Genomic DNA, 26,182 nt, shown 5'->3' on the forward strand with positions numbered 1-26,182 from the left:
ACACCAGGATGGGGTCAGCACCTTCCGAGGCTCTTTATGTGTGGAATCTAAAAAAGCCAAACTCGTAAAAACAGAGAGTGAAATGGTGATTATCAGGGTCTGGAGGGTGGGGGGACAGGACTGAGGTTTAAAGGTACAAACTTACAACGAGCAGTACATAAGTCCTAGTGATCTAATGCACAGTATAGTGACCACAGACAACACTGTTGTACTATAATCACCAAACCCACTAAGAAACTAGATCTTCATTATTTCAAGCACCAAAAAGAAAGGATAATTATGTGATGTGATAGAGGTGCTAAGTAATGCTATAACAGCAATCACACTACAACATATAAATATATCTAATCAACATGTTGTACACCTTTATATATAAAATATATTTCAATTAAAAAAAAAGATGCACTTTCCTAAGTCAGTCTCTTCTTGCTGCCCAGTCCCACCCACCCCACAGGCACAGGCGCTCTTTAGGGTCAACAGCTGCTCAGATTTTGATCCTCCTGTTCACCAGTCATGTGTACAAGCCTCCCAGCGATGGCAGCAGAGGTCACATATCTAACGAACAGCAGGGTGAGACACAAAGCAGGTCTGCCTGGCTCTAAATCCCATGCCCTCTCACCATCATATTCTTCATTTCCCCATTAAAGACAAGAGCAGAGGTCTCAGTGCAATCGCCAACAGTGCATAGGTGGATGTACCTCTGAAAGAGCCCCAAGATGACCTTGCGCAATATGCCAGACATCAGAAATGCCTGTATCTGAGATGCCCGATTCTTCCCTCAGCAGCCACTGTCAACTGTGCTTCTCACAAGAGTAGAAGCCTGGACTTGCCGGGACAGTGCGGGGCAGTACACAAGTAGAGCCAGCATCTCTCCTCCCCGTGCACCTACACACTTGAGTCCACTCCCTCCCAGGCATGAGTCCAGGCATTTGGGAATCTGTATTATCTGACTCATGAGCGTAACCGAAGGAGTTCAGTTCCAAATACCAGTGTACCCTGAAACAGTCGGTTTTCCCTCTCTGGGCAAAGCCTCTTCCTCTGTAAAATGAAGAGGTGGAATGAGCTGCTCCCTAAGGTCCCGTAACACCAGAGACGCCATGATTCACAGACCCTCTAAAATGTGAGTATTAAATTGTGATGTGTGCTACAGGGCAAGGCACTGGTAGGAGCCCCACCAAACTGGACCTGGATCTGAAGTCTTAACTGCCACTAAAGGGCGCCACGGGTCAAACAAAAAGCATCCCAATCTCCATCATGGCTTCCGTTTCCTATTTCTGTCCGAGAAGACCTGGTGAGGGCTGTTATGTAATAGGCTGGCCAGCTGCAAGCTCCTTCTGTCCTCTTTCTCTGCACTTGGCATTAATCTCAAAGGGACTGATTTCTCCCTGGCTACCCTTTTTTGTAAACTTTAAGCATCTGCATCTTGCCTTTATAACTGTAAGCTCCCAGAAGGCAAGCTGGGGTTAGACAAGAGTGCACACACGGGGCGGAGCACAGAGCTGTGGACACAGCGGTAGTACGGGTACTCTAGTATCCCGCTACTAAAAATCACAAACAGTAACTAAAATAGGCTGATATTTGAGAGCCTACTCTATACCAGGCATTGTTCTAAATGCTTTACAACTCTATGAAGTACGTATTACTGCTATCTTAACATTTTGTAGGTGTGGAAACAGATACAGAGAGGCTACCTTACTTGCTGAAGTCACACAGTTAATAAAGGCAAAATGTGGAAGTCTCCCACAACCGTTTGTTGAATGAAATTACCTAGACAACAGTTGGGACTGTGTTCTTTTGACATCGAACAAACCTGGGTCCAAACTCTAGCTCAGCAATTTACTAGCTATTTCTTTAGATAAAGCCACCTAAACCTTCCCGAACCTCAGTTTCTTCATCTGCAAAATGGGATAACAGTACCTACCTTATGGGGTTATTCTGAAGTTCACAGATAAGTGCCTGTAAAAGAACCTAGTGTGGTCCTGGCCTGGTCATTTATGCATGTATTTACTAAGCTCCCTCTGTGTAAAAGGCTCTGTGGCAGGTGGTGGGAAAACAGAAGAAACCACATCCCTGCCCTCAAGCTGCACAGGCAAACATACACAAAAAAAGTATATACCACGCGGGAAGGACAATGTTATGCACTGGGTATCACTGGAACCCTGCGGAGAGCACTTGAGGGCAAGGAGAGTTGAACAGAGTCTGCAAGGATGAGTGAGGCTAGCCAGGCCCACTTGGACAGATGATTCCATTCCCAGCTGATGAGGCCATACCTCCGGGTACTGACCTTGACCCTGTTCTCATATCTCACACTCAGTGTTTCAGAAAACACTGTATGTCCTGCCTTCATTTTTTGTCCAGAATCCAAAATGTGTGTAGAACTTGCACTTATCTAAGAGAAAATGGAGGAGACATGGTGGGGGGGGGGGTACATTTTTATGTACACACCATTCACACACTTATATTTACAAAGTGAAAAGACAAACCCAAAACTACCTATGAGGCAGGGGACAGGGGACAGGGACAGAAGCTGAATTTCTTTGAGTACAACTTGTTTCATAGATTTGAATTTGGAACTACATAAATACTCTACATAATTAAAAACATAAAAGTAACCAGTAAAAAGTGAAAGCAAAATGAAGCAAATTAATCCAAACAAGTACCAAATTGATGATATAAACATATAGTGAGAAATTATCTCAAGTGACCTTAAGACACAAATTAATTGTCTTACAAGTGAAATCTATCCAAACCCTTCCACAGTCCCCAAAGTTTTAAACACCTAACAACTTTACAACCTTAAACTGTTTTGGTGGTAGCGTTGGTATTATTATTCTGTGATTACTTATTATGGCATAAAGAAAATAAAAAATTTTATTGGTGTAGTTGAGAACCATGGTTTTGGGCATGGGAGAAAAGGATATATAGATGTAAGAGGTACTGAAATAAAAAAATTAATGGAATTAAGTAAAAACCCCATGTTCCTGAATCTGAGTTGAAATTATCACTATGAATCCATGGCATATTTTATTTTTTAAAAAATTGTCTCTAGCTCCGCCCACTGAAAAGGCCTAGACACAGAGATGAACCCAGTAGCAGAGAGCACCCGTCACATCAAGATTATGGTCTTGAAACAACACTGCCCTCTAAAAACAACTAGAGCCCTTTGAAATATAGTGATTCTAAGACTGGGGCAGAAAATGTACAAGATGAGCCTGGTTTGTGATACCAGAAACCAAGGAAAAAGAAAATGACTATTGCAGTGTGTGAAAAGGGCTCAGATGCTAACTGAAGAGGCTCCCACTAGCCAAAGATGGGTGCATTTGAACATCAGGAAGAATAATAACTGCAATGGATTGAAACGTAAATATATGTTTACAAACAAGTTCATAATAATAATGCAATGAGGAAAAGAGGGAGAGAAACTTCATTAGTCACCTTTGGAGAGGGCTAGGGAGCCAATATTTTATTTTTGAAAACTAATAAATAAGAGGAAAGAATCAAGCCTTTTCCTGCCTTTGTTATATGAACTGTACTTCAGGGTAACCAAAATATTTGATAAGGGAGATTTTTTCTTCATGGAAGAATTTCCAGCTAACAAAGAAAGAATAATAAAATTCAGCATTTGCAACTCCTGATAAAATAATGTAACTAGGTAGTGATCACAGAAACAGAAACAAGCATGCATTACGTACTCCCAATGGAAATACAAATCACAATCGATGAGACAGTTTTGCAAAAATCTAATCTGAATCTAAATTTGATCAAGCTTCTAGATCTAACTACCAGGGAACAGAGGGGACAGAGGAATAGATTAAGTGCCACCACAGGGATGCAGTCAGCAAAATCCAGACTGTGGGGGAAAACTACGATGCAAATTACCTGGTTTATATCAACAAAGATATGCAAGTGGACAAAAAAAGGATGGAAAGAAAATTTTGGAAAATAAAGAGAATTATGAGACATGTCAACCAACTTCAATGTATGAACATTATTTGGACCCTTGTTCAAACAAACTGTAGAAAGGAAAAAATAAGACTCACTGTAAAAATTGGGAAATTTTGAACAGACTGGATATTTGATGATATTAAGGAATTAGTATTAATATTCTAGATAAAATGAGGTATTGTGATAATGTTTTTAAAGGAAACCCTTCTATTTTAGAGACACACTGGATGAATTGATTATTATAGCTGAGATTTACTTCACAATAACCCAGAGGGGCAGGTACAGATATAGAAGAAATGAGGTTGGTCGCGGGTAGATAATCATTGAAGCCAGGTGATAGGGACATGGGTTTCCACTTTCTACATATGTTGTTTCCCCTTCATATTTTTATATATATTTGAAATTAGAAAATTATATATATTTATATATTATACACATTATATGCCATCATACATAATGTATATATTTTTACACACATACATATAGATATAATCCACCTTTTCTCACTACCTACAGCGCTACCAGCCACAGATCTAAGTCATCATCACTTCTTACCTGAATTATTGCTATAGCCTCTTAACTGGTGTCTTTGCCTCCACCTTTGCCCCCCTGCAGTCTGGTGAATAAAGAGCAACAAAAGTGTTCTCTTAAGAAATAAGGCAAGTCATGTTACTCTTCTGCTTAAAATCTTCCAGTGGATTGCCATCCCACTAAGAGTAATAAGCAAAGTCCTCACAATGGCCTAAAGGCTCTACAGGAGCTGACCTCTGCATACCTCTCTGGCCTTATTTCAAGCTCTCTTTCCCTGTCTCTTTGCTGTAGCTAAACGATTCCTCTAGTCAACACACACCCGCCTCACTGCCTTGGCATTTACCGTCCCACTGTCCCGCAGACATCCACATGCTTGCTTCTTCACTTCCTACAGGTCTCTGCTTACATGCTTCTATTTCAGAGAGTTTTTCAGATCACCCTATATAAAGCAGCACCCCCACTCTTCTTATTTTAGTTTATTTTTCTTCACAGTACTTTTTATCTTGATCTTTTTCCTACTAGAAAAGCTCTATAAAAGAATACATATAGTTCGTGTTGGGCACTCTCATTTCCCAAAGTGTCTGGCTCAATAGATATTGTTGATTTTAACCTTAAATTCTGAACTATAAACTAGCCAGCAATACTGCACAGGGAGTGCTGAGCAAGGGGTGGTGGAGTAGGTAGGAACCACAGTATGGAAGGCTGGGTGCCCCTTTAAGACACTGCTTTTTATCTTGTAGGGATGAAGAGTCTCAAACTATATAGAACAGAAATTTCAGTTATAGTCATTCTTGCCACCATCATTATTATATTAAAGGAAACACGTGTGTTTGGGTGTTCATATGGCATACACATTACAAGGTTTATCAGCTTCTAATTAAAGTTAAGCTGAATCATCATACTTCTAGTTAGCCACTTAAAACAATTGTTTCCTCCTGAATTCGACTTAAATGTCCCTGAATAAAGAGAATATGGGCATACACAAAAAAGGTAATCATTTGCTCTCAAGATTCTTTGAATAAAAAAGTCCCAAGGACATTAGCAACTTGGGGTGAGAGTGATTATTAGGAAAGAATCTGTTCTAGAATCAACAAATCTCTCTCACTGACCAGCCACAAAAGCGCTAGTGCCCACTATGACTTTATGGCATAGAAAGTTATGGGGTAAGAACGGGTGGATACAAAGAAATCTGAAAATCACCTTGTCTCCTCCTCTCCTCCCACCCCGGTTCCCACAGGCAAGCACCAAATCTGTCCCTCTTTTCTAGGAACCCACTGCTAGCTAGTACCTTAGTTCACGCCACTTTCCTCTCTAGCCTCCTAGTTGTCCTGCTAACTGATCTTCCTACCACCAGCCTTGGACCTCTTCGATCCTCTCCAGAGGAATGTTGTCAAAATGCAAATCTGATCTTATCACTCCCCTCCTAGGAAACATTTCAGTGCTCCAAGTAGAGCCTCCAAGGATGGGGAGCTGCTTGCCTCCACAGTCTCACCGCCCCCATTCCTCCCAGATCCTCCAGCTCTTTGTTCCAGTCCCAGGGAACCACCTTCAGCTCTCCCAACAGCTCATGCTCTCACTTTCTGGAACTCTGCACATGCTTTCCTAGTTATCCTCTGCTGTCTCAAGAGTATTTTTGCTGTCTCCTCTCCAGGAACAATCCTGCATGTGTTATATGCATTACATTTTGTGCTCTATCCCAGGAAAAGCTACTCGACAAAACCTCATATTATTTACCACCTTGACAGAGGCTGTCAGGTGAAAGGGTTTTGTAGTCTATGTTCTCCTAGTTCTTTGTGTCAAACATGATTACATCTTATACTTGCAGTTTTCATGTCAGCCTAGAAAATTTTGCAAGTATAATCTCATCTGGGAGTCCTCTTTTTCTTTTACTGTTAAGGTTTTTTATTGCCCTCCCCCAAAGCAGGAATAGTTAAATTAACTTAACAAAATTGCCACCCTTCTCTCGATTATCTAGTCCAAGAGATTCAAAATATATCTTCCAAAGAATTTCTTATAATGAGTGAATCAGATATGAATATGGCTAAAGCACTGGTTACTTTGCAAAACAATTTTATTTCTATTCATATCTATGCTTCTTGTAAAAAAAATAATGGTCATTTAAAATAAACAACCTACAAATCCTTAATAATGATTCTCTAGGCTCTACCTTCAACAGGATACAATTAAACACAGGTGACATGAAAGACTGACGATGGGGGAAAAAATCAAATAGTCCTGAGGAATTCTGGACTCAGAGATGTTATACAATGCATTATTAGGGTTAGTATAGAACAGAATTTGCAGTTATTTCCTTAAAATGTTTAAAATAATACTCATGGAGTAAAAAAAATCCCTAAGTCATCATCCTAAAGATGGCACTGATGCTTTTCAAGATTTTAAAGCTACAGTTTTTTTCTTCAGGAATTATGACTGTAAATGCAACAACATCTGGGTTGGAGTCCTGATTCTGTCACCTGCCAGCTATGTTGTGACCTTGGGCAAGTCACTTACCCCTTTTGAGGCTCAGGTTCCTCTGCCATAAAATGAAGATAATTATACTCAGCTCAAAGGCAGTTGTAAAAATGGAGTAAAAGGAGTCCGCGGAAGCGCTCTGTAAACTAAAAATAAGGCATTGATGGTGTGTACTGATGGCCAATGCCAAAGAGAAATGTGATTAAAAGATAAAGCTCTTCCCAGAACCTCAGTTCTCCACCTAAGAGTCTGCTTACTTCTCCAAGCCGTTATTTTTATTGTTATTGGAAGTACATCAAAAGGATCTCTGCTGAGCCTGGGCAAATACAGAGCAAGTCCAGAATGTACTATTAAGTTCCCACAATTAATACTAGGCTTGTGTTCTTTTTGCTTTTTTTAAAGAACCTCTTAGTATGTTACAAACCTCAATATGAATAGCTGAATTAGTATTAGATTAAGAACCCAAGTGCCCAAACTGGAACCATGTGCAAATCTGCTAGTGATGGGTAGACTGCTGCCAGTGAGTGCACATCTGTGAGGCTCTAGTCACTGTAAATAAAAGAATCTGCCATTGTTTTCAGAGCAGCTCAGCCCCTCTGCCAACAGAATTCCCTTTGAGTACCCTCCAATTTTCTATAAATTCCAGGTTCGACATTCTGATGGAATCATCTGATTTCCAACCATTTAACTGCTTCAACGTATTTTTTTTTTCATCTCAAGGAAATTTTAACTAAATTAAAAAGGAAAGCATCAAGAAATAAAATTTTACAACACATGTATTAGGAAAATACTTCTGAAAAAATACAAGAGCAATTTCTTTCCATTTCATATGTCAGTCAATAACTCATTTTCTCATTCTCATTCGATAACATTTGGACTCAGTTAAAAGAAAATATAAAGTGTTCACTGGAAGTGTGAAGAGGTCACAGACTTAAACCATAAAATATTTGGAGATTTTACTCTTTGAGTTCTGCTTGCACAGTTCAGTTATGACACAATTAATCTCCTCTTAAAGAATGAAAATAATATTTATTTTAAAAAATTCTCCTCTGTCCAGTGGCAGGTCCTACCATTCTAACTTTTCACTTACTCAACTGTTTTTGTCTCCAGACACAGAGACGTGAAAACAAATAACTTAGAAATTCTTGTTCTAAATGGAAAGAGGCATTGCCCTTCTCATGTTGAAAGCTAATTCATCTCCCAGTGCTTGGTCTCCCACTCCAATTTACATGTTCGGGGACTTTGCTGTAGCTCATAATCCTTTTCTCTGCATCATCTATAACATTTTTGTCATCATTAGTTTCTACTGCTTATGAATGTGCTCAATTGTTTTCATATTAAAAAGCAGTTCTCTCTTGATTCTGTCTCCCTCTAGCTAAACATAAACCTTAAACGTCTTTGCAACCTCTTGAGGCCCCTTCTGTGAATTACTATCCTCTTGCTTCCTCCCCTTCCTTCTTCCCCTTGACCAGGAATCTGGTAACATGTCTTCCAAATCATTGAAGTTGCTTTGCAAAAGTCATTAACAATTCCATTTGCTGACTGCAAAGACCAGGTCTCAGCGAATATTCTGGCCCTTTTTCAGCTGAGAGGCTAAGAAGCTTCAACGTATTTTAAGAGGAAAGGGTGATCTAAATCTTCGGTTGGCCAAAAAGTTCATTCGGATTTCTCTGTAAGATGTTATGGAAAAACCCAGACGAACTTTTTGGCCAACCCAGTATTTTTATACATCACTGCTAATATCAATAACTGCTTTCTTATATTCAAAGCCCCTGGGAGATCTCAAAAGATTTCTAAAGGAACTTTGTCAATGTAACCACTTCTAAAGGTGAGTTTAATGACGCCAAAGAACAACTTCATCAAGGAAGTAGTTGATCACTCTTCCAAAGATACCTAGGCAAAGTAGGATTTGACAGGCACAAAGGCATTTGCCCCAGCATCATTGAAGCTTGTCCAAAAATAGCCATTGATTCTCCATGATGGGGTGGGACGGGCAATGCTGACAATGAGCTTCTGACTCCCCTTCTGCAACAAACTCTGAAATACATAAGATACACACCTACTAGTTTATGTCTTGCCTCTTTTCCATTTCCCCAATCAGGGCATTTGCCTTTGCTATTCCTTCTACTAGCAAGTTCTTCCTGGCTCGTTGCGTGACTGATTGCTTCTCATTTTCCAGGAGATCCTACTATAAATGCTGCCCATTCAAAAAAGTGTCCCCTCTCACCAGCTCTAAAGCAGCCCTCATCACGTCCCCATAATTCACCAAATATGTGTCATCCTGAAATATTCAGGTTTCAAGCGCCCCTCCTGCTGTCTACATAGGCTGATTTGGGGTAGGAAGAGAGACGACCGTAGAGACATGTTTCCTCTTAGAGTGCCCCGTTGTTAATATACGTATGTGTAACACATTTGCCATACCCATAAGCGGAAAAACAAATGATAAAAAGCAAGGCTATCCACAAATAAGGGCCTAGAAATGTCTATGATAAATCAGAGGCTACATTCTCTAACCAAGCACAGCAAAGCTAGCAAACTGAGGCTTGGCACCCGGTCCTAGGATACTCTGCGAGACTCCAGAACATGCGGAGACAGGTTTCAGGCCCACCAAAGTAATGAGCACGAGGCAGCAGGCAAATTAAGATTTCCAGCTTGGCATCAGACGCATACGGAGCCATCTCCCAACTCTACCACATGTCATAAGCCCTGTGATATCTCTGCGCATCTGCTTCCTCAGGCAGAAGAAAATATCCCAAGGAACACTGCTGATGGCAAGGTGGAACACAAGCACAACAGCTCTCGCCAACGTGCTGACCAAATATTTCCCTCTGACCTGAGCTCATACTCGGCCAACAAGATGTAAAACCCATCCTTTCAACGTGGGGCTCATAACCTACTTAAAACAACACTTCCTGCTCAGGCTGTAATCAGGAGTGTCTGACTAGGACGAGGAACGTGAGACGGCTTTATGAAGTGTTAATGAGCATCCCGATTTGTCTCACAGGAGCGTGCAGAGGACAACCATCTCAGGCTACCAGCGCACTACGAAAAACAGCGGTTTTATTATGTATTTGCTCTGTGACCTTGGGGAGGTTACGTCACCTCTCTGGAAAATTTGATCTGTAAATTGGGGATTAATAATAGTTCTTGCCTCCTAGGAATCTTCCCAGAGTTAAGATAATTAATGTTAAATATTTAACACATGCATGACTGATAAATAGTAAGCCCTAAACAAATGACAGCTGTGTTTACCAGTGTGACCTCCTCATCAAAGACTGTGAATTTCAGTCTTTCATGAAATTCTGGAATTTCTCTTGACTGCTCTAGCAGGTCCTGCTTTGCCACCTTTCCTAGAAATGGAACTTCATAAGCCTGGAAGGCCAGTGGCTATAGAGTACCAACCTGAGGCCTATTTTCTTGGAGCTGAAACACAAATGTGGCAGAGACTGCTATTTGTCAAACTAACATCCAGTATCCCCTTTTTCTTCCCTGGGAATTTTTTTTTGATCTGGTCACATGGCCTCCCCAAATAAAAGACTACATTTCCCAGGTTTCCCTTCAGCAAGACATGACCATGTGATTAAGTTCTGCCCAGTGACATGTGAGTGGCAGCGACAGTGCAACTTCCAGGGTATTTCTTAGAAGAGGTATGCTGAAAAACAACAGTGTAGTCGGCCATGTCAGACAACGAGGAAGAGGGTAACACCCTAGGAGCATAAATCAACCAGACAGAAGGAGCCTGAGACCCTAACTATTCCATAGAGTAAAGCTGCCATTGCATATCAGGCTTTTATATGAGCAAGACATAAGCTTCCATCTGTGTAAGCCACAGTTATGATGGCCTTTGTTACCTGCAGCCAAACCTATAATCTCACAGATATTGTAGACCATGTAGAGAAAGGAAGAAAGAAGGCAGAATGTGATGGAGGGTTACCACATGTCCCTCGCACATAGTAGGTTCTCATATTTACTTGTAGCATTAAACATCCTCTCTAGAACTCCAGACAATCAAACCAGATTTGGAATATTAAGGTCAACTCCAAAAACAAGAGGGAGAGTGGCCAGCTGGAGAGTGTTCATAGCAGAATGACTAGGGCAATGGAAGGTTGAAAAAACCCACCTCACGAGGAAAGACTGTAAGAGCGAGAAGGAGAAAGGTAAACCAAAGTATCAGGATTATGCTCCAAGTAACTCAAGGGTAGTAAGTTGAACAGAGCTCCTCTCTTTGTACTCCAATGTCCTCATCTGCAATTATTAAAATCCTTCTAGCTATACCATGCGGGATCTGTAGATTCAGAGTAATTTCTGTTGCACAAAAGGACAGAACCACAACCTGCCTAGACATAGCACTGAGAGGGATGGACAGATTTCCATTGCAAAAGACAAAAGACAACTTGCAAGTGATGTTTCCTGTCCAGCAGTAGAACCAGCTGCCTTCCACAGTCCAGAGTTATCTGATGAGAAGAGTTCAGTCAGGGGCTAGACAGGCTCCTAGAGGAAGTCCTGAGTTTTGGGAGGACCATGAAGTCAACAGCTTCTTCTTACAGACTGTTCAGGAAAATGGGCTTTATAGTACAGTCCTGGATTTCAATCCAGTTCTGCCACTTACTTGGCTACCTGATCCTGAACAAGTGACTCACCTTTTTTTTCAGTCTCAGTTTCCTCATTTTAAAAATGGGGGAGGGGCTTCCCTGGTGGCACAGTGGTTAAGAATCCGCCTGCCAATGCAGGGGACACAGGTTTGATCCTTGCCCCAGGAAGATACCACATGCCGCAGAGCAACTAAGCCCATGCGCCTCAACTACTGAGCCTGTGCTCTTGAGCCCGTGAGCCACAACTACTGAGCCCATGTGCCACAACTACTGAAGCCCATGGGACTAGAGCCTGTGCTCCACAACAAGAGAAGTCACTGCAATGAGAAGCCTGCGCACCACAACAAAGAGTGGCCCCTGCTCTCTGCAACTGGAGAAAGCCCAAGCGCAGCAAAGAAAACCCAACACAGCCAATAAATAAATAAATTTATAAAACTGGGGGAAGTAGAACATAATTTGAAGTACACTGTGTTAAAAGAGGATGATACATATCATGTACGTAGCACAGTGCTAGGTTCACAGCTGCTTGCACACATCATCAACATCATATTAACTTTAGAAACGGAGAAGGAGCAGAGAAAAGTGTGAGGAGATCAGAAGATGAGTTGTTCATCCTGGTGGCTGTATCGGCAGATAGAAGACTGGAACTTGTGGACTGGGCAAGTAGTTGCACAGACAAAATAAACTTAGGGCTTGCCATATAAATGCTGTGACGTGCAGGCAGGATCAACAGCCTCTCAAAGAGTAGGAGAGGAAGAAGAGCTGGAAGTTAGAATCTCATCAGAAACTGGGGAAGAACGCTTATCTAAACATCATCCACGCATCCAACATTTATTGATTATCTGTGAGCAACAAGATGAGAAAATACCACAATAAGGAAAATACAGAGTATAATCAGGGCAGAGGAGAAGCATCTGACCCAGAGTTAGAAGGTCAGACGAGGGTTTCCAGAGAAAATGAGAGTTAACTTAAGACCTGCATTACTGAGGCAAAGGTGTTTGGAGTGAAGGGTAGGGAGAGAGCTCAGGCTGATAATGTGTTTGAAGGAGGCCAGAGAATTACAAACCTCTTCACTACCCCTCTAAAATCCCCACATTCTGAGTGACCAATCAGACGGCTAAGTCCTTTCCAACTCTAAGGTTCTACAATTATGTTTTGGATGAAAAGGCAAAATTAATTAAATTCCCTATATTTTAGAGTTGACTACATTTTTAAAAGAACAGTGGTGGGTATGGTTATGGTTATAAAAGGGCAATGTGAGGGCTCCTGGTGGTGTACTGTGACTGTTCAGTATCTTGACTGTGGTGGTTGATTCACAACCCACACAGGTGACAAATATTGACAGTATACAGAACTTACATACACACACATGTATTAGTACGAATAAAACCGGGGAAATATGTTAATCTTGGCTGTGAGATCACATTATAGTTCTGCAAAATATCACCGAGAGAAATGGGCATAACAAGGATCTCTCTCTACTATTTCTGACAATTGCAAGTGAATCTATAATTATTTAAGTAAAAAGTATAGCTACAGGGCTTCCTAGGTGGCGCAGTGGTTGAGAATCTGTCTGCCAATGCAGGGGACACAGGTTCAATTCCTGCCCCAGGAAGATCCCACATGCGTTGGAGCAACTATGCCCATGCGCCACAACTATTGAGCCTGTGCTTTAGAGCTCGTGAGCCACAACTATTGAGCCCATGTGCTGCAACTACTGAAGCCCACATGCCTAGAGCCCATGCTCCGCAACAAGAGAAGCCACGGCAATGAGGAGCTCGCGCACCACAATGAAGAGTAGTTCCCACTCACCACAACTAAAGAAAGCCCGTGCACAGCAAAAAAGACCCAACACTATCAATTAAATTAATTAATTAATTTTAAAAAGTATAGCTACAAAAGTAGCTATAGAAAAAAAAAACACAGTTATATAAAATTATAGCTGTGAAATGTAAATTCATTGTTGAAACTGTAGCAAAAGACATACAAACAGCACGTTAAAATTACTGGCACCCTTCTATCCAAATATCCTTTTATAATATTTTGATCTAGTTCCTTCATTTTTAGACTATTATATATCCTTACAATCATTTTCTTGTGTGTATACACAAATATATGTCTTTACATAGTTTAATTCAGCATAGTTTATCTTATTCCATGAATTTTATATTTTAAAGATCTTCCCTTTATATTAAAAATTCCTTGAACAATCTTTTTTGATTTTATTGATGTACAGTTGATTCACGTTATGTTAATTTCTGCTGTACAGCAAAAGGATTCAGTTATACATGCGTATACATTCTTCTTCATATTCTTTTCCATTATGGTTTATCACAGGATATTGAATATAGTTCCCTGTGCTATACAGTAGAAGCTTATTGTTTATCCAGCTGAACAATTATTTTAATAGCTATTTAGTAATACCATATAGACATATCATAATTATCTGAACCAATCTCCTATTTTGGAACATTTTAGGTAGCTTTAAAATTTTTTTATATTATAAGCAGTTCTATAATAAATTAAACCTAACTGGTTGCCAACATTACTGAGATGAGAGTGCCAGTCCCTGAATACTGAAATGTTAGAAAAGATCTTTGAAATCATCTGCCCAAACAATCCCCCTAAAACAAACATACACCCACACAGAAACCATTTCATAGTTATGGAAATCATGTGCCTATTACCACTTTAGGAAGTAAGGACAATGCACAACATTTCAACATCTATTTAAAAAAAAAAAACGAGTCTCCAAAAACCTTGCTCTAAGTCATTTTTGACCTTGCAGAATCAAGTAGAAAAAGCATAAATGAAGAAACTATAGAGAAAAAAAATTTTAAGACTAAACATTCTAGATATGGTTCATATTCTCATTCTCTATGATATCGGGGAAGCAATTTATTTTAATTTTGTTTCTTCATCCATTCACATACCCTCCTCCTGGCACGTCCTCAACATATACTTGTTATCTGAGTGAATGTCTGAACTTACTGACACATATAGGTACTCAACGCTCACTATTACCCAAACAGTCCACGTGCTTCCACCTTTACAGTCAGCTCCTACGTGGGACGTCTCCCTCAGCTCCTTCTCTCCAACACTTCAGAGCCAGCACTACTGTCCCTCCTCAGAGAAGCCTTCATCACCCCACAAACTTACTTCTTGCCCATATTCTTTTACCTCATACTCTGTTATAGACACACAGACGCCTATCTCCACTGATGGTAAAGGAGCAACTTGCAGGTCAAGCTGTTTCGTTTTCAAGTTTGAGTAGGGCTTTGCCAACAATGATGACACGACAAGACAGGCTCCTCACATCTCCCACTCTGGCTATAGCTGCTGGATGAGTGGTACACAAGTAACACTGATTAAGCCAATTGGATTCTCCCCTCCTGAAATTTAGAGTCTGGGATTCAAAGACAGATGATCAGTGAAGACTGAATGCTTGAATTAGTGACGTGTAAACTGGGAACTCTGGGGAAACCATATACACCGAGAAGACAGGAAAGCTGGTCTACAGAGAGAGAATGAAGGATAAAGCAAATGCACAGGAGGAAGCAAAGCAAGAACCATGAAGTACCAGAGAGAGGCACTACCAGGAGGCTCTCAGCTCTGGAGTGCCAGGCATCAACGAGGCAGGGCTCCACAACCTGACCCTGGGGCTCAGAAGGTAGACTGTGGGGACTTCCCTGATGGTGCAGTGGTTAGGAATCCACCTGCCAATGCAGGGGACACGGGTTCGATCCTGGGGCCAGGAAGATTCCACATGCTGCGGAGCAACTAAGCCCACGAGCTACAACTACTGAGCCTGCGCTCTAGAACCCGGGAGCCACAACTACTAAGGCCGTGTGCTGCAACTACTGAAGCCCATGTGCCTAGAATCTGCGCTCGGCAACAATGAGAAGCCCTTGCACTGTAATGAAGAGGAGCCCCCGCTCACCCCAACTTGAGAAAGCCTGTGCGCAGCAACGAAGACCCAATGCAGCCAAAAAATAAAGTTACCTCTTTTTAAAAAAAAAAAAAAAGGTAGCCTGTGACTTTATAACAACTCCCTTTTGGTTTTCCAGTAACATGTTTTGAAATAGGCTTTTATCACTTGCAACCAAAGATAATTTGCTTAGACATGGGGCCTTCACTAAAGACTAATGATTTTTCCTCCACCCCTTTATCAAATTCTACCCATCCTTCAAGACCAGCCCTAAACACAACCTAAGCACGGAGAAGCCTGTCTCGGCCTTCCCTGAACTCCCTCCTAGAGCACTGCTTCTGTGCTTGGTGCATGCACATCACAGTGATTCGTGGACTTGTCTTCTCCCCCCTTTAAGTCACTTCCTCTCTCCAGGCCTCAGTTTCCTCACTCTTAAAATGAGTGGACTAGATGAGCTCAGTGGTTGTCAAACTGGATTCCACTCAGCCCCAGGTTCTGCAGTTATGCACAGGAAACCACTGCTGGGGCAGGAAAGACACGTGGTCCCAAGAAAGCAGCGTCCCAGCCTCCCATCCTTACTTTAACCAGGGTTGCTCTGTTTTCATGTACTGCAAACAGGAGGAATCTTGGTAAGGCTTTATTGAAAAAGGAATCTAGTGCTAATCAAATTTGAAAACCCTAAACTAGATAATTCATAGGGCTCCAAGATTCCAGTAACAGTAGTGAAATAAAAATAACGAGAAAATTTTTATTGAGATAAACGCAGTTCTAAACATCCTACGTTTGTCAACATTTTGATCATTAAAACAATCATGTGAGGTAGATATTCTTAACCTCATCCTAAGATGACAACATGAATCACATAAATTACAAGTGGTAGAGGCAGGATTTGAGCCCAAGACACAATCCAGATTCAGATCTGCGTTCTTAACCACAATACTGTCCTCTATGCTCCTGTAGGGCAGATACTGTGACTTTTTGTTTCTTTCTCTTTTTGATTTCACAGCACAGTTATTCGGCTGGTAGTCATTTAATAGTGTTTGCTGAATGAAAAAATGCTTGAATGAACAAAGGAAGTCTATCTCGGATTCCACAGAAACTGAGACATAAACTTGAACTTTCTAGGACTTCGGCTGCCTCCAGGTAATGAGCTTAACCAAACAAAATCATTTTATAACTTAGGCCTTTCCCACACCATCTTCCCAAAAGCAAAGGCCCTTCTTGCAGCCAGGAAGAAACTCCTTTTAGGTATAGCTTAATTTGTAGCCTAGCACTGACCAGTACCATAAGTTTGATGGATCCATTAATGCATACTTCACCACGTTTGCTATCTTTCTTTAATCAATGTATTTATATATTTAATCAATATCTTTAATCAATATATTCATTTCATTAATACCAGAGCTTCTTAACCTTAAAACTATTGACATTTTGGGCCAGATAATTCTTTATTGTGTGGAGCTATCTGGTGCATTGCAGGATGTTTAGCAGTACCCTGGCTTCTATCCAGTAGATGCCAGGAACAACCCCTCCCCCAAGTTGTGACAACCAAAAACGTTTCCAGACATTGCCAAGTGTCAGGGGGCAGGGGCAATGGTACATAGAGTAGTCACTGAGAACCACTGCTTTACATGAACTAGCTTCTGTAGCAATACTGGGTAAAAAATAAAGAAAGAAATATAAGCAATGACTAATCATGCTTAGCACAGAAATAGTAGATTCCTTTCATCCTTGGAAAGTTCCTGGGTTTCATCCTCCATCCTGAAAATTCTCCTTAAACTGGGCTGTCCTGAGCACCCTATAACGTATCAAGCCTGTTGACCGCCTCGTCTGAGAGCTCTGCTGATAACGACCCTATGCGTTTACGAGGACTACATGACAAGCACACATTGTCTTAAAGCTTATGAATAACTGCAGAGTGAATATAACAAATAAAACGCTTGGAACCTTGTAAAATGAAAAAGTAAAATAATCCCCCTTGAAGAAACCTCAGGATAATAAAATATTCCCAACATGGGCTCACTTAGCTTCAATTTCTGGATGTAGCCAGTGCTTTTCAAGCATCTACTCCAGGGCAAGGAACGCACTAGGCATTTTTCTATACCTACCCCATTTGATTTTCCTAACAATCTGATGAGAAAGGCACTGCCCAAAGTCACAAAGCTAGTCAATGATTTCAAAACTTGAATCTAGAACAATCACTAGCTCTAACTCCAGTGCTCTCTCCACTGATGCACTGCCATATTCTACAAGAAGACAAGTAGCCACAATTAATGGAGAGCCAATAAGGTAACAGAAAATCTTTTCGTTCATATTTTTACATATAAGAGACAAAAGAATACCTTCCCAAAAAAAAAAAAAAAGAATACCTTCCCAAAAAAAAAAAAAAAAAAAGAATACCTTCCCAAATGTTAATGACAGTCCTCCAGGGAAAGCAAGTTTCTCAGTTATTGTGTGTGCGTGCATGTGCGTGCGTGTGCGTGCTTGTTTGCATTGTTTCAATTGTTTTTCCCTAAATATATATTACTTATGTAATAAAAAGTAATCAAACCCCACTTCCAAAATCAAAAATAACTCATGAAAGTATCAACACGTAATGCCAGTTTTAAACAAACTATTATCACTATTTCTCCTTTAGGAGACTACAAAAAATTAAGAAGTTTGATAATACTCGGCCTTGACAAGGATGTGGGGGGAAAAAGTAATCTCACACACTGTTAGTAGAAATCTGAGCTGGTACAAGGTTCTCAGAAAGCAATGCAGCAAGATCTAGCATAATGTGAAATGAATAGGCTCTTTCTCCTAGCAACGCCATTTCTCAGAATTTATCCCACAGGCATACCATACCACATATACAATATACAAAAGTTTATGTTCAAAGGTATTTACTGCCTACCAAGAGAGGAACCTGGACAGTGGAATTTAAGGCAGTCATTAGAGAAAATGAGTTACATCTCTAGGTACTAATGTAGAAAGTTATCCAAGACATAGTATCAAGTAAAAACCAAGTTATATAACAGCATGTATAGGATTCCATGGTATACAAGCATACATTATACATGAATGTGTATATATGTATGTGTGGGTGTGCAGGAATCTGCATGTGTCAATGCAGGTGTATATAAGCGTTCATATTCTGTAAGTATATATAAGAAATCATTAATATTAATTATATATGGAGAGTAAGGCTAAAAGATGAGAGAAAAGAAGTGGACTTTTCATTTTCATACCACTCTCTGAATTGCTTTAAATTTTCTTTTCATAAACATGTATCACTGCTATAAACAAAAACAGGGGCTTTTGATTTGGTTTGGTTTTGGTTTTTAAGAGACAAGAAGCCCGGCTCTCATGCAAAGGGTTCAAAACAAAGCAACATATGAAATAGAACTGTCTTCTGTTACGACTGCAAATGCTCACAAAACAAGACAGTGTGAAAGCCTGCCAGGCTTTGTGTGCCAGTGAGAGGCATAATGGAGACAGCTCTCTCCTGGCACACTGAGAGACAAAGCCAGCCTCCTACCCTGGGAGGGTTAGATATAATGGCTGGGTTTTAAGACCAATACTTAAAGTGAAATCCTGCTATACTTTTTTGAGGTAACCTAATAAGTCAATTTCCCTAACAGCTAAAACCCAATTTTTCCTGTTCTATCCCTTCAGCTTGCTTCTCCTAAAGTAGCTGATACATCTTGGCCATCAGGTGCCCAAGATCTCAGCCCTCCTCCTTTGCAATCTCTGTCACACTCCAGTATGTCAGAAGACCTGGACCCTGCTGCTGGCTTGGCTGTGTCAGCTCACTGAACTTAGGAGAGCTCCTCATCTCTAAAACATTTTGTAAATGCCACTTACTCCCATAGATAATTGTAAGAACTAAATATGACGGTATAAAAAACACCATGTTGCCAACTAGGATGCTGTGTGCAAATATCATTTGAACTTGGAAAAGAAAAAAAGGTGGCCACTAACATTGAACAGTATACTTGCTGACCTCAGCCATGGTGTTTAAGCCCTGCCTACAATCTAGAATAACTATGAACCCACCTCAAATTCTTTCTCAACAACAAGCGGTCAAATGGTCTCTTAAAAACACAACTCAGGCTTCATTTGTTGTCACTTCCTCCTGGCTCACTACGTGCCAGTTACACCACATACTCCTCTCTGCAAAGCTTTCTCCCTCTTCCAGGTCTTTGCATTTGCTGTATGTTATACTTGAAAGCTCTACATCCAGCTCTTCTTTTTTTTTTTTTCTGTTTCTTCAGATGTCAGCTCAAATGCTATCTTCGCAGAAAGGCATTCCTGATCATGCTCGGTAAAATAGGCCTCCACCACCCTGAGTGATTCTCTTCTCACTCTGGTCCCTCCAAGGCATTTAAGAGCCCGTATAATCCCTTATCTGTGCTTACTGGATTGTGTGTCATCCTGCATTGTATCCCTGTGCCTAGAACAGTGCCAGCACAGAGCAGGCAGTCCAGAGACATTTGTAATCAATGAAGGGTTATTCACTTCACCATGCTTTCATCTACATTTCACCTTGCCTGTGAAACAGGCAGGGTCAGTATGATTTTTCTCACTTGAGCTACCTGCCCAAGGTCACAACTTGCAAATGACAGAGCCAGAGCTTATAACTGGGGTTTATGACTCATGATTCCCTACTATCCCCACTGCTCAACAGCACTGACAAACTGAACTTGGGAAGGCTGAAAATAGGACAATTTATCTAGGCTTCAGCAATAGGGGAGGGGAAGAGAAAGATCTGCTTTCCTGCAGGGGTGACGTAGGAGAGACAGGGAGGGGGAACTGGCGAGCTATGATCCTGCACTCCCTAGTTGCGAATTAGTAAGTAAAATTCATCCCTTCATCTCAATGAAACGCAGTTACCTCTGGGATGGAGGCTTATGAAACCTCTCATCACCAAGTCACAGCATGGAATACTTTGCTAATTGAAACAGCAAGTGAAATTTTAGGTAGGTCAGATGCAATTAGCCAAACTGGAAAGTGACACCACTGTTCACACCTATTGGACCACATGCAGCAGGCTGGGATCTAAGTCACATACACACACACCCCAAAACTACAGCCATCCACACACTTCCTATGGCATGGGGCTCCAAGTCTCCCAAACATGCTGACTCACTGACTGGGGAAAAGGGAGGCGATCCAGACAGGAAAGGGGAAAAGGAAGAGAAGAACAGAGCAGAAGAGGAGCAGAGGCAGAGGAGGAAAGAGGGGGACGAAGAAGTTGAAGATGGAGGGGAAGGAGAAAGAGGAGAGAAGCAAAGAGAGGGAAGGAGGGCTACAGAGGAGGAGAGAGAAAGGAGAAATGAGGGCTCCTGTCCTGCTTGGACTTGTGCTGCAATGCTCAAGCGGCCCAAATCTGGTATAAGCAGGCCTGAAGAATTCCTAGGGTCAGGGTTCTTTTCAGGCACTTGTCTGTTTCCACAGAGACCAAGAATTCCTGCTGCAGTAATCATCTTCCAAGTTTCTCTGGTGTTCGAGCTTTCCTGTGCCCCCATCACCAGGAAAGGAACCAGAGCTGAGGGCTTGCCTAGTGAAAGTGGGCACGAGGGCAGGTTGGCTCCCCTACACCGCCCTGGCCTCCAGCCTCGGTCCTGGGCTCAGTCCAGTGCCACAGAGCTTTGGTTCCAGCATTTCCACTGATTACCTTGCTCCTCCCTCCAGGCAAACACAGGTTCTGCTCCTGCCTCCTGCCCCCTCCACAGTGCTCCCCTGGAGATCTGAACAGCCTAACAGGCAGCCTACTGAAAAGCTGAAAGCCTGGTGGGTGAAACCTTGTGCCAAGCTGACAATATATTCAGCCCTTGCACAAGCATGCCCGTGGTGCGTCTGCAGCAGAGAAAACCAGTTGGTCATATTTGCCAAGACCAGAAATACTACCTCCTCTCCTCCTGCCATCCAGGCTAATCATCTCTAGCTTTCTCTACGCCTCCCACCCCACATAGGTCAGCTGTCAGTCTGTCCATTCTTCTGTGTAATGTTTTCGGGAGCGGCCTCTTCCTTCCAGCCTCACTGGCACTGCCCTGGCTTGGGCCTTAGTTATTTCTCAGGTCATCAACTAAACTGCCACGTAATTGTTCTCCCTGTCCCCCAGGTGTATGCTCTCTCTCTCAGTAAAACCCCTCCCTCCTTATTAAATTAGAAATTCCTGGAGCCTAGGAATTGGCGTTTTCAACCAGCACTTCAGGAAGATCTGATGAGCCAGGACGCAGGTGGGAACTGCAGATGGACTCCATCCCTTACACAGCTGCAAATTATCCCCAGGATTCACACATTACACTCTTCTCTCTGCAGCTGCAGGTGACTCTGTGGGCCCTAGGCACTTCTGCCTTCCTGTGCCCATTCCCCCATTTTTAAGAAAGTTTACACATTTTTCTTACTGCGTTGATATAAAGATGAATTCCTTACTGTTATACTCATTTATTTTAAAAAGAAATTGAAATTAAAATATTTTTGTGGGCCTTAAAATTATTGTGGTCCCTAGGCACCATGCCTGTTGATTAAGTCGAGCTTACCTCAGCCCCACTCCCAAATCTTCAGCGACCTCCCACAGCCTACAGAATAAAGTCCAACCTCCTCAGCAGCTTCCCTGGATCTGTCTTCCAGTGCCATCACTAGAGCCCTTCCCACCCATCTGGCTTTAGCTCCCAGGTCTAAATGCAGGTCTCTCAACACATCGTGCATGACGATGCCACTGTCTTAGCCCTCAGCCCCAAACAGTTTTCCTTTCCTTCTCCACCTACTGACTTATGGCTCAAACAGCACTCTCCACTGTGGCCTTCCGTAGTCCTCCTGGTTCAAATTATGGCTTCTTCTTCTGCACCCCCTTCACAATTTCTGTCTCTTATGATACCACTTATATACCCAATTTCAGCATGCATATCTTTCACAGCATAATATTTCTAAAATCAGGAAATGGCTTACAACGTATGTCAAACAAACTTGCCAACCACCAGGTAGAGTACTAGTTGCAACATGCCAACAGTAATTTCATGCACATGCAAACCCAACACTACACAGAAGGTATTGGGTCATCTGATTGCTTCTGTGGTAGGGTTATTTGCATTGTTAACACCACATACAGGTGAATTTTAATTTCTATTCCCAGTACCTATTAAAACTATGCTTTGATGCATTATTTTTTTACTTTTTTTTTTTGGCTGTGTCGGGTCTTAGCTGCGGAGCACGGGCACAGGCTTAGTTGCCGCACAGCATGTGCGACCTTGGGATCTTAGTTCCCCGACCAGGGATCCAACATGAGTTCCCTGCATTGGAAGGCAGATTCTTAACCAGTGGACCACCAGGGAAGTCCTGCTTTGATGCATTATTGAAATAAGAAGATATTTGGGATCTAGACTATAGCCTGTGACATTTCAGGTAAAGCAACTAAAGGTAGTAAAAACTGCCAGCTTTCTGAACACACATCATAAAATTTTCTAATTCCTTTGACCATGAAGGACCAATTCTCATATACTGAGCTGCTCTGTCGAAAGCTTTCAAGTAGATTTCAAGAGAAATTGTTTAACATACACTAACTGCAATTTAGTTTTTTTCCCCGACTTACAAGTTTTGCCAACAAGGAAATGCACAATCTAAACTGCAGGATTCTTCAATCCACCTCAAAATTATACATTCTTTCCAAAAGGAATTCAAGATGATGAGTACAGGTTATAAAAAGCAGTAAGTCACCACAAAGCTTCTATGTAACTACACATGACCAAAGGTGATACAAAAAAATGTTTACCACTAAACCTGAAAATGGCTGAGTCAAACCTTGTGATACTGATAAAGAAACACACAGATCTACAGTCATCTATTGTTAGTCTATTTTTTAAATTGTATGTCTTTAGTGTTTGTTTTTCTGCTGAAAAAGCTACCTTGATGAATCATACAATAGATTGCATGTTTTGGTCAAGAAAGCAGTCTTTCGTTAAGCTAATTACTTCCACATTAGAAAATTCTTGGGAGTCTGGGACTATGTATTAATCATCCTTCTTTCCCCTCTGGCGTCCTTGCATATGAAAAATGCTCATTATTGAACTGGTCTAGCTTTTTGCCAACAGTTTCAGTTCTTTCAAGTCTGGCCTCATTTCTGTGAAAATCTAGCTATATGCTTATTTTTAGGTTTGGATGGGCATATTTCATTATAAATGCCCTTTTTAAAAATTCAAATCCATTCATGCTTTCATTCATTCAAAGAGTATTTATCAGGCTCCTAATAAATGCCAAGCAGTGACAAGAATACAAAGGTGAACAAGACACAGACTTGCTCTGAACTTTACTTACTGTCTAGAGGGAGAGACAGGCCAGGCAACATACCACAACTCAATGTGATGAGAGCTGACAGGGACGTGCAAGCCGCTGGAGGAGCATGGAGAAGGCTCCATCTCATGCAGCCTATAGGGTTTAAGAATGTGGAAGCCACGTCCTGAAGAATGAGCAGGAGATAACCTGGAAAAGTGGACATCTGGATGGCTACGGGATAAGATGGCCTAAGCTGAGGGAACAGTGTATGCAGAAGCACAGAGATGGAGGTGGAGGGCAGGGGACCTACCAATAAAGAAAGGACATGAAGTTCTATTGGGCTGGCTTTCAGAGTTACTACAATGGTCTTCTGATGTCCAGTTAAGAATACGCTGCACCTAATTCCCAGAGCAGTAGGGATTCATTTTCATTGGCAAGATACTGTTCCATAAATGCATGAAGCTGCACCAATCACACTCTTTTCACAGTGTTATATCGGGATCTAATAAGCCTTATCCAATACTGCTTTTGTTCCATCTCCGTTTCTGGCATTTTAAAATTCTTTACATTATATTTAATACAAGGAGATATTTGTCTTGTTTCAAGAGATTCAACATGAAAAATAACTACATTCATTCCAGCTCCCTCAGACACTATTTCTTCTTACCTCAGGGAAAGAAGCAGATAGAAACTTTTACTTCTAAATTCTTCATTTGCAATCTTATAGGCATTTCTCTATGGAATTTTACTCAATACAGAATGAGTGGAGCTGTGTAACCTCAGGCAACTTACTTAAACCCTCTGTGCCTCAGTTTATTCAACTAAAAGAGGAAAGTAATACCTACCTTAAAAAATTCTTATGAGGGTTAAATAAGATACCATATGCACAATGCTTAGCACAATGCCTGGATTGTAATCACTAAATTGTAGCTATTTTAAATCATTACGCATTATTGAACAATTGTATATAAAGATACATGGTTACAACTTTGAATTTGTATTTTATTACAATTTTAATCTTATATAGGCACACACACATATATATACATACAATATATATTTGTTTACACAAACTTTCAATAGGGTTTGTCTCTGGGGCAAGGGCCTAAAAAATTAGGGAGGTGAAAAGGTACATTTCTACATTTTCATTTTATTCCTTTATGAAATCTTTTATTCTTTTTTAGCCAAGAGCATGGAAAGCTTTTATTATAAATATTGATGAAAACCTTTGGAAGGGGACTGGATTTATTTTGAAATGTAGAGGGCAAAAAGGCTAATTTTTGCCTAGATAAAAGAAAGGACTCTATACCAGGGTCTCCAACCCCTGGGGCCATGGACCACTGTGATTCACGGCCTGTTAGGAACCAGGCCGCACAGCAGGAGGTGAGGGGCGGGTGCAGCTTCATGCTGCTCCCCATCATGCCCCATCACTCACATGACCACCTGAACCATCCCGCCTGCCCCCTCGTCCGTGGAAAAACTGTCTTCCACAAAACCGGTCCCTGGTGCCAAAAAGGTTGGGGTCTGCTGCTCTATACCAATGAGGGCAGTCCAAAGGTACTGCCTCAGAAGACAGTGAAAGCTTCCTCACAGAAAGTGTACATCAGAGGCTACATGGATTCCCCTTGTAAGTCTATGATATATGCAGTCTCCAAGCATTTGAAATTTGACACAGGTGCATCTTTAAATGGTTATCCAGAGTCATTCAGACTTCAGCCACAACTGAATAAGTTGGACGAATCAACTTTGCCTTCAACCTTCAAGACCCTTAAATGGGTAGGTGTTTCTAAGTAAGTAATATTAGTACATACATCCTGATAATATTTCAATGAATTATGAAGTTATCCAAGTAAATATTTCATAAAGTCAAAGCCAGATTCAAAATGTGGATACTGTGTTTAAGCACTACCTAGAACAGTATTTGTTAAGGATAATTTCTTGTTTTTAGTCAGAATCATACAAGGCAGGAAAATGTGTTAGCATTCTTCATTCTCCTTATACTTTTAAATCCTATTAAAATCTGGATTTTAATTGGTCTACTGTTTCATGACTTGTCATTATAAACTTTGCAAGTAAAGCCTAATGTTGGAACACTTTAGTGACTCAAGATCGGATGTTCTACTTCTGCGGATTCTACTTTCCACGGAAGGTGAAATGTACACAGAGAAATGTGCAGTTTCTGAGCTAATGAATTGGGATAGGTGCAGTGGTATTTGGGATATGAGAGCATGACCTTCAAACGACAATCTTCTAGAGAATAATTTAAATGAAGAGAAAGTGAGCCGGGGCAGGCAGAGAGCTCTGCAAGACAAATCCAGCAAGGGGGCTGCTCTGGAATCTACATGGGTGTGTTGACTTAGAAAGTCATTACACTTCTCTGAACATCTCAGTCTTTCATCTAAGAACAGAGAGGAAAATCAAAGTGGATAATACTGTTTCCACTTCAACAATGATATTA

The 26,182-nt window shown here is 41.2% G+C and overlaps 1 protein-coding gene across 7 annotated transcripts in view; it reads right to left on the reverse strand.

Moving 5' to 3' along the window:
• DNAJC6 (DnaJ heat shock protein family (Hsp40) member C6) overlaps window positions 1-26,182 on the reverse strand; it is a 157,939-nt gene that overhangs the window by 65,851 nt on the left and 65,906 nt on the right. Inside the window, exon 1 of one of the 7 annotated variants that reach the window (XM_057717296.1) lies at window positions 8,842-8,869. The exons of the other annotated variants lie outside the window; for them this stretch is intronic. The gene's annotated coding sequence lies outside the window, so the exon portion shown is untranslated. Of the gene's footprint in view, window positions 1-8,841; window positions 8,870-26,182 lie in introns of those variants that run through there. 7 annotated transcript variants of the gene reach the window in all.

The sequence above is a fragment of the Hippopotamus amphibius genome, chromosome 1 (assembly GCF_030028045.1).
Source record: "Hippopotamus amphibius kiboko isolate mHipAmp2 chromosome 1, mHipAmp2.hap2, whole genome shotgun sequence".
In the NCBI taxonomy this organism is placed as follows: Eukaryota; Metazoa; Chordata; class Mammalia; order Artiodactyla; family Hippopotamidae; genus Hippopotamus; species Hippopotamus amphibius.